At 34.2% G+C, this 9,618-nt stretch overlaps 1 long non-coding RNA gene across 1 annotated transcript; it reads right to left on the reverse strand.

Annotated features, from left to right (window-relative positions):
* Nucleotides 1-1,162: 1,162 nt before the first annotated feature.
* Nucleotides 1,163-7,495, reverse strand: LOC140873297 (uncharacterized). Its single transcript, XR_012147993.1, has 2 exons — nt 7,241-7,495; nt 1,163-1,797 (listed from the first exon to the last, which is right to left on the reverse strand). It is a non-coding gene; the product is annotated as an uncharacterized lncRNA (long non-coding RNA).
* Between the last annotated feature and the right edge of the window lie 2,123 nt (nt 7,496-9,618).

Raw genomic sequence — 9,618 nt, forward strand, 5'->3', positions numbered from 1 at the left:
CGCCCTATGCAGTCTTCTTGATGCTCCGGTGGCTGGTTCGCAAAATTTTTAGAGTTGATATCTGGAGGATATTGGTGACTCCAATCCTGCAGTGAAGGATCACAATGCCAATGGTAGTCAAAATCTGCCATATCATTTAACAAGTGCATCGCACTGTCTTCATCTCTTCTAAACAATTGACTGCCAGTGGCCAACACTCCATAATCCACCCAAATTCTTGTAATCTCATCCAAACCACCATAAAAAAATTGAGTGAGGGTGTAGCTCGAAAATTTATGGCATCGAAATCTGTTCGCCAAATCATTGAATCTCCACCAAACAGCATAGAATGGCTCCAAGTATTGCTGGTCAAATCTTGTGAACACCTGATGATGATCCATCTCCAAGTACCTCACAAGCAAAACAAAAGAAAAAAAATCAAAATTAAAATAAAATAAAATAAAAACGAAAAGATAGAAATAAAAAAAAAATTTCTAGCCTCAAGCAAATAATCTATCCTAATATCAACTAAACAGTCCCCGGCAACGGCGCCAAAAACTTGACCGGCTAAATCGGTTTGATATAAATCTACTGGCAAGCGTACCAGGTCAAGTAATAGTAAAGTGGACAAAGAGTCCAAGTATCGATCCCACAAGGACTACAGTCAATTCTCAAGAATTAATTATTTTACTTAATCTAGACAAAATAAAAGAAGGATTTTGAATTAAATAAAATAAGAATATAAAATAAAAACTGATTAAGAAATAAGAATAAAAATAACTGAAGATAAAAATAATTAAGACAAAGACAACCAAGACACACGTAGGTACCGAACAAATCACGTAACATGTAGTCGATTCAGGATTCAGATTTAATCTTAATTCACGGGAATTCTCCTAATTTGTTCAAAGGTCTATTTCTAGAACAATCAAACCTATTCAAATATTGATGAACTAATCTTTCATAATTCTAATCAAATTTGAATGCATTAAATATTTGTGAAAATTCAGTTTACACCTAAACCGCACACTGAAATCGAATTCTATTTCTAGTCGGTTTTACAATATGTTAATTATCAGAGTGATCAAAATCAAAACCTCCTCTGTACAAATTGGAATCGATTAACATGCAAGCAAACAGTTGATCAGACTATTCACAAGATAAATATAAATCTGACAATCAATAAAATAAAATCAACTCTAAAAAATCCCAAACAAACATCCAAGTTTTCTACATGAATTTGTTCGGCCCAATCACGCCGTCTTGGTTGAAAATAAACTACTCAATAATTAAAAACAATAATTCAAAAATAAAAATAAGAAGAAGAAAAGAAAGAAGAAATCTTCTCTCCCAAGCCTTGTAGCCGCCTCCTCTTGCGTTGTCTGCGCTCTGGAGCTTCCCCAAACCCTCAAAAATATGTTATATCTTCTATATATATGGTCCGGAATGCCTACCAGTTAATTTCCTCCCAAAACAAGGATTTTTCGGAACACATATGACCCCCGAACACGCGCGCGCACGCGGCATAGGCCTCGCGTGCGCGCAGCACATAAAAACAGAGCCCTGTACGTCGGACTCGCGCGCGCGTGAGCTTGATTCTCGCGCGCGCGCAGTACAAAAAATCTGCGCCGAGCGACAATTTTCAAAAATTCATATCTCGAGATCTAGCCGTCGGATTGAGCTGAAATTTGGACAGCAGCTTCAAAACATCTTTAACCTTAATCTGAACGGTGAAGATTGGATTTCAATGTCTCTAAAATTAAATATGATTTTTCGATCAAGGCTGCTCCGTAATTCACTCTTCAAAATTCCATTTTCCTACAAAATTAACCCAATGAGTGAAATACATACACATGCACTAAAAAAATAAAAACACATAAAAATAATATGAATGCACACAAAATAGACATAAAAATAACATGAAATAATGCATACAAAATGCACTTATCAATCGTCGGTATATTCGAAGATTGATCTATGATCCGGTTATCATCAGTTGAGGATTAGAGACGAGGATATTCCTAAGACTGCATTTAGAACCAGGTATGGCCATTATGAATTCATAGCCATGCCTTTTGGTCTAACAAATGCACCAGCAGTTTTTATGGGATTGATGAATAGAGTATTTCAAAGATATTTAGATGACTTTGTGATTATCTTTATGGATGATATTTTGATATACTCTAAGAATCTGTGTGAACATGCTGATCATCTCCGAATTGTACTGAGAACATTAAGAGAAGAGAAATTGTATGCCAAGTTATCCAAATGTGAATTTTGGTTGCAGAGAGTTGTTTTTCTTGGTCATATAATTTCAGGAGATGGCATTTCGGTTGATCCGAGTAAAGTTAAAGCTGTGATTAGTTGGCAGAGACCGACATCTGTGCCAAAAATTTGAAGTTTTATGGGCTTAGCTGGTTATTACCATCGATTCATTCGAGATTTTTCATCGATAGCGAAGCCTATTACACAGCTTACACAGAAGAATGCATCATTTATTTGGTCTAAAGCGTGTGAAAGGAGTTTTATCGAACTAAAGAGGAGATTGACTACAGCGCCGGTTTTGAAAATCCCTACAGGTACTGGTGATTTTATTGTTTATTGTGATGCTTCTCACCAGGGTTTGGGATGTATTTTAATGCAGAAAGGACATGTTGTCGCTTATGCTTCTCGACAACTAAAACCACATGAAGTCAGGTATCCGATTCATGATCTTGAATTGGCTGCAATCGTCTTTGCATTAAAGATCTGGAGACATTACTTATACGGCGAGAAGTTTGAAATCTTTTCTGATCACAAAAGTCTGAAGTATTTATTCTCACAATCTGAATTGAATATGAGACAACGACGATGGCTTGATTTGTTGAAGGATTTTGATTGTGAAATCAAATACTATCCGGAAAAATCTAATGCAGCAGCGGATGCCCTGAGTAGAAAGGTATGTGATTTATCCTTGTCTACGATAGGTGTATCTAATTTGATTGAAGATTGTTGTAGTTCTGGGTATGTATTTGAGAAAGATGGAAGGCCGATGAGAGTGTATGCAATCAGTGCTGAGCCAAAATTGCTAATTCGTATCAAAGAAGCACAGAAAGCTGATCAGAATGTACAGAAATCGATTGAAATGATCCGATCAGGACATTAGTCTGAGTACAAGGTTAGTGACGATGATATCTTGTATGTGAATGACCGAATAGTTGTTCCCAATATTGCAGAATTGAGACAGAATATTTTGAAAGAAGCTCATTGCAGTCGCTATAGTGTTCACCCTGGAGGCAGAAAGATGTACAATGACTTGAAGAGTCAGTACTGGTGGAAACAAATGAAGTCTGGTGTGACTGAATTTGTATCTAAATGTTTGAATTGCCAACAGATAAAGGCTGAAAGAAAGAAACCGGGTGGCTTATTACAGAGTTTATCAATTCCTGAATGGAAATGGGATCACATTTCCATGGACTTTGTAAAGAAGTTACCACGATCATCTTGAGGATGCGATGCTGTTTGGGTGATCATCGACAGATTGACGAAATCTGCGTGCTTTATTCCTTACCGAATGACTTATCGTCATGATCAAATGGCGGATCACTATATTCGAGAAGTGGTAAGACTACACGATGTGCCAAAGTCAATTGTATCTGACCGAGATCCGAGGTTTACTTCGAACTTTTGGCATAGCCTACAGGAGCTCTAGGTACGCGTTTACATTTGAGTACCGCTTATCATCCTCAAACTGACGGTCAATCTGAACGAACTATTCAGACGCTTGAGGATATGCTTAGTTCTGTAGTACTTGATTTTGGTGTTACATGGCAAAATTCTATACCACTTGTGGAATTTTCTTATAACAACAGTTATCAGACGAGTATAGAGATGGCACCATTTGAAGCATTATATGGAAAGAAGTGTCGATCGCCTTTGTATTGGGATGATGTTTCTGAGGTACCTGAGTTAGGGCCAGATATGATCAGACAGATGACTGAGAAGGTGAAACTGATACAACAGAGAATGAGAATAGCACAGCACAGACAGTCCAGATATGCAGATATACGACGACGGCCATTATCTTTTGATCAGGGAGATAAAGTGTTTCTGAAGATTTCACCGTTCAGGGGCACAGTCCGATTTGGCAAACGAGGAAAATTATCTCCGAGGTATATTTGGCCGTATGAGATTCTCTAGAAGAGAGGAAATCTAGCTTATCGACTCGCTCTTCCTATGTTTTTATCTGGAATACATGATGTCTTTCATGTATCGATGTTGAGGAAGTATATATCTGATGCATCTCATGTAATTCGATCTGATGAAGCTGAGTTGGATGACACTCTTTGCTACTTCGAGCGACCTATTCAGATTCTTGATAGGAAGACAAAACAACTCCGATCGAAGACCATTCCATTGGTGAAGATTCAATGGAGTCGGCACGGAGTTGAAGAAGCGACGTGGGAAGTTGAAGATGATATGAAGCAACGATTTCCTTATCTATTCCACTGATGTGAGTTCTTATTCAATTTTCAGTTATTCTTTATTCTTATGAGCATGTAGTCTGCATATCTATATTGTTTATGAATTCGAGGACGAACTCATGTCTTAGTGGGGGAGAAATGTAAGGCCCATGATTAATTAATATTAATCCGAATTTATTTAATTTTAATCCGAGTATATTTAATTTGGGAATATTTAGAGTTTCGATTTAAATTCTAATATTCTTAAATTATTTAGGATTGAAATTGAATTAAAATAAGGGCCGAGGACCAAATTGCAAATAGTGAAGAATTGAGGGGCTAAACTGCAATTATGCTTGAAAGTTATCATATTGTTAATTGATTACTCAGCATGAGTATGTGTATGTTTATTCATATTCAGAATTTTCAGAATAGAGCAAAGCCGAGAGACCATCTTCTTCATTTTCCTTTGAAATTGTGATCTTCAAATCCTTGTAACTTTTGCTTCGGTTATCCGATTTCGATTTCGTAAATTGTTCTGGAATCCTTACGATGAGGGCTTCGATCTCATGTAAGTTTTATGATGTTTTATTTGAAATTCGAAATTAGTTTGGGGCAGAGATTAGGTTTTGAGCTCTTGATTATGGTTATCGACGTTTATGCGATTCTATTTCGAAACCGAATTGATGAGATTATGTTATTTATGTTGAAGCATGATTCCAGCATGTAAATGACTTATTATAGCTATTGAGATGAAGATTTGAATGATATATCAGCTGGTTATTGATTTGAATACACGTATGAGTTGGTTGAAGTTAGAAATGATTTCGGGATTATGTCGGTTACCGATTTTCAATCGCTACGCCGTCGATTCGAGTTTTTGGACCGTTTTGATAGCCTATATCTGAGTTGAAGTTGTTATTTAGATGTTATGAATGTTATAGCATTTTTATTCTTTAATTTCAGTCGAGTTTGAAGGCCAACGATTCAAGACGCCGAGTTAAACCGAAGAAAAAAAAGTTGAGGTTTGAAATGAGTTTGATTGACGATCGATTAATGGTTTTGATTCGTTTCTGAAATAATAGTCTTGAATGAAGTTTGATATGAGTATTTTGGTTGTTATATTTCAGATTGAAGAGTTCAGAACCGAGATATTAGAAGGTATAATGACGACATCGCGAAGTAGGGACTTTGAAACTCAAGAACGACTATTTTTGAGTTGGCCCGTAAAAATCACATACTTGTTTATGTTTTTGATTTGATTGTGATGTTGTCGATCCATCCCAGGTAGTGAATCTTTAAATTTGAGTTGATATGATGCTATATTGAATTGATTCTATGCCAAGGTTGCTGTTAACCTTATTTTCTAGCCCGGAATGGCTACGATAGATGGATATCCATGTCAAGATCATTTATGAATCTTGATGGCCTCGAAGTTATATGAATCAGTTCTTATGCGAAGCGTTAATTTACTCTATTTTTTGAGTCGAGTTTAAATAGAGTCGATATGATTTATTTAACGCTTTCTATATGTTGGTTATACTGAGATTGATTTCTCACCGGAGTTTATCCGGCTGTTGTCTTGTTTTGTATGTGTGCATGACAACAGATGGGGCAGAAGCTGGTCATCGACGTTATTGAAAGTTGGGAGAGAGTCTAGCACGTGAGGACTCGGGTTGTAGATGAAGTCTTGAGATCTAAAATCATCAAACCTTAGAACTTGTTGGTTTTGGAATGCATGTATGAAACTTGAGATAGTTTATGTCGTTTATCGTTATTTAGCGATTTGTTCGATGTAACAAATACATGTATAGATGTTTGAGACCTTGTTTATGTTTATATGCATGATTTGGACCTTATATACATGTTTTAGACTTGAATTTGATAGCTTGGAATGGATGGAAAGGATCAAGAATGGCTGCTGAAAAACAGGGTGAAATTCTGACCAGGAAGCGCCCGAGCTGCAGTTTTTAGCAGCTCGAGCGCGAGCCTTCTGTTTTAGGAAAAAATCAGGGGCGCCCGGGCGGTAGTTTTTTATCGCCCGAGCCCACCGCCCTTTTGAAAAAAAAAAATAAAAATTCTTGACCCTTATTTTTTCCTTATTAGATTAATGATGCTTATTCATTAATTGCCCTTTAAGATTTGAAATTAGCAACCCGAGGCCCCACAACCACTCACCTTGAATCACCTTAAACCCAGCTCAAAGGCAGCCCCTAACCACCATCCAAAACCGTTTCCTACACCTCAAATTTCAAATGCATCCTCCAAAAAAAATACCAAGCTCAACTCCAAGCCTTCTTAATTCCACCATGTGAACTACATATCAACCATGGTAGCTCTAAATCACCATCCAACTCATCACCAACAACACAAACCGACCGAACCAAGCATTCACATGATTAGCAAATTTCTGGAAATTTTGACATAATAAGGACATAAATGCCGATTTCATTTCAATCCTCCACAAACCAATATTAAGTAAATTTATGAGGTAATCCGAAGGACACAAAACAGCCCGCATTTTTGAACCAACTTGCTAGCAAAATTTGTAACAGATTTCGAAATATATAGACATAAAATTCTGGAAATTTTCGAAAGTAGCATGTCCTCCAAACATTGCATTTCAAGTTCATACATATATCATATCTCATCACACAATACGATTTCCCATCAAAAAGCATTAAAATCTCGACTGGAAATGGGGAAGGGGATTCGAGCAGGGCACATCACATGTATACGTAGATACTTCAAAAAAATTCCAAAAAAATGCAAGCCACATAATGTCTAATCTACAAGAAAGGAAGAAACCATATCCTTGCCTATGCTTAGAAAATAAAAGAATCGAACAGGACAACTACGATGAGCTATGTCCGATCGAAGTTAGGGGAAACAATGCTGGAAATCGAGCTGGACACGGGCTGGATGAGCTCCAGTTCTTCGACCAGCTTGCTATGAAATGAATCACCGGAGAAGGAAAAGGAGATTGAGGAGATTGAATGAAGAAAATAGCATAGCCGATGGGTTCTTGAAGAACAGGGCAAAGAAATCGGCTCTTGTGTGTGTGTTTTAGTGTGTGCGTGCGTGAGTTTTGTGGTGAGTGTGAGTGTGAGTGTGAGTGTGCGGCTAGGATTTAATCTTGAACTCAAGTGTACATGTAGGTAAACCCTAGAAAAATGGAAGTGTTATGAAATTTATGGAAAAGTGCTATACACTAAAAAAAAAAGCCAAACCAATAAAAAAAATTAGAACTATAAATTAAATCGCACTAAATAAAAATACAAGCTTGAAAATTCTAAAAATTAAACACTTTAAATATTCCAATGTCACGACAACGAGTAAAATATTTAAATAACAAGAAGAGCGATTAAAATACTTTAAACAAACTAGACTAACATTTAAAAGTAATTTAAATAAATTCACCAGTGAAAATGAAAACCTTTAAAATGATTTGGACAATTAAAAGGATTTAAATAAATAAGCTAGACATTTAAAATAACTTAAAATAATTTAAAATAACTAACCGCTAAACTTAGACTAATTAAAATAAATAAGTTGGACACTCGAAAATATTTAAAAAAATAAGCTAAACAGTTAAAATTATTTAAAATAATAAATTAAACAATTAAAATAAAAATCATTTAAATATGCAAGCTTAAACATTTAAAATTTAAAACAATTTAAATTTCACAATAAAAAAATCATTTTGAATAAATAATAAAATATTTTGATAGCACATAATTCAGATAAAGAATTTGAATCAATTAAACTTAAAAATAAAAATCCTAATATTTATTAAATTAATGCATGCGATTTAGTAGATTGGATTTTAGGCGTCACACGTTACTTGTAACCCTTTTTTTATATGTTTTAAAAATTAAAAACAAGTTTAATTTTTTAAATAAAATTATTATAAGAAATTGAGTGCATTTTCAAAGTATAATGAACTTTATTTATAATATAAGTCAAAAATTATTCCCCCCTCTCTCCAAAATAAAAATCTTAGCTCCGTCTTTGTACGTGACGTCCATTAAAGTTATAGAGCACACATAGATAAATTAAAATGGGGATGTAGTTTAAATGTTTTTCCTTTATACTAAGATCTCATTCTTTTATACATGTTTAAATTCAGTCGTAATTAGCAACGAAAATCATTATATTAATCGTCACATTCATAATTATTTGCGATCAATGATTCGGTGCGTCGCAAAATTAACGACACATGCTTTCAAAATCATATAGTTGCTATTTTTTGCGGCTGTTATAAATCTTTCTTTAAGTTTGGTGTCTTTTCTGTTAGCGACAGTTAATTGAAAAAACTGCGACGGTTTAGCAGAAACCATCTCTAAAATATTCTATGAATGAATTTAGTAATTTAGTAGCTAATCACCATTTTTTCTTGTTTATTTTTAGAATGTGCATGTATATACTATGTTTCAATCGCTCTTCTAATTGAGATATTTATTTCTCCGAAAAGAAAAATACCTTGGTTAACAAACAAACAAAAAAAAGAGAATGTATACATCAAACTACAGATTCTGTTTAGATTTTAGGTTAAATTTATGGTACATTTTTTAGGCGTTCTTTAATGCCAACATGTTTAAAAGTTAGGGTAAATAATGCTAGAGGTACAACATATATGGTGCATGTACAATGATATTTACAACAAATATATCGTGAGATTTTGCTATTATATCACTATATTTTACACTCAATTTATCATGAGATTTTGATAAATGAAATTTTTGTATTGATTTTTTTGTGTAGTACAAATTGATGTACAAATTTGGTTGTACATGTAGCATTGCTCAGGTTAGGGTATATATGATGCAATACATGAGACATATTTATTGATGGGAAGCGTTTCTCCTATATCATAGAAAATTGGAAGTGGGAAGAAAAAAAATAAACACACATGTTATATACTTCTATACTATATATACTATAAGATTAAGTATCAATATTTTATAATACTTATCTTAGTCATATATTAATATTCAGTATTTTATTCAATAAAAAGATAAAAACTCATTTTAATTAAATTAAATTTTATTTAAATTAATATCCACTTATGATTACTTACTAATATCTTTATTTTCAAATTTTTAAAACAACAAAAATATGACTTAACTTCAAAGTAACATAACATAAATTATTTATAAAATTTTAATCATAATTCATAAATTTAAATTTTATAAAA

The sequence above is a fragment of the Henckelia pumila genome, unplaced genomic scaffold (genome assembly GCF_033568475.1).
Source record: "Henckelia pumila isolate YLH828 unplaced genomic scaffold, ASM3356847v2 CTG_525:::fragment_3, whole genome shotgun sequence".
Taxonomy (NCBI): domain Eukaryota; kingdom Viridiplantae; phylum Streptophyta; class Magnoliopsida; order Lamiales; family Gesneriaceae; genus Henckelia; species Henckelia pumila.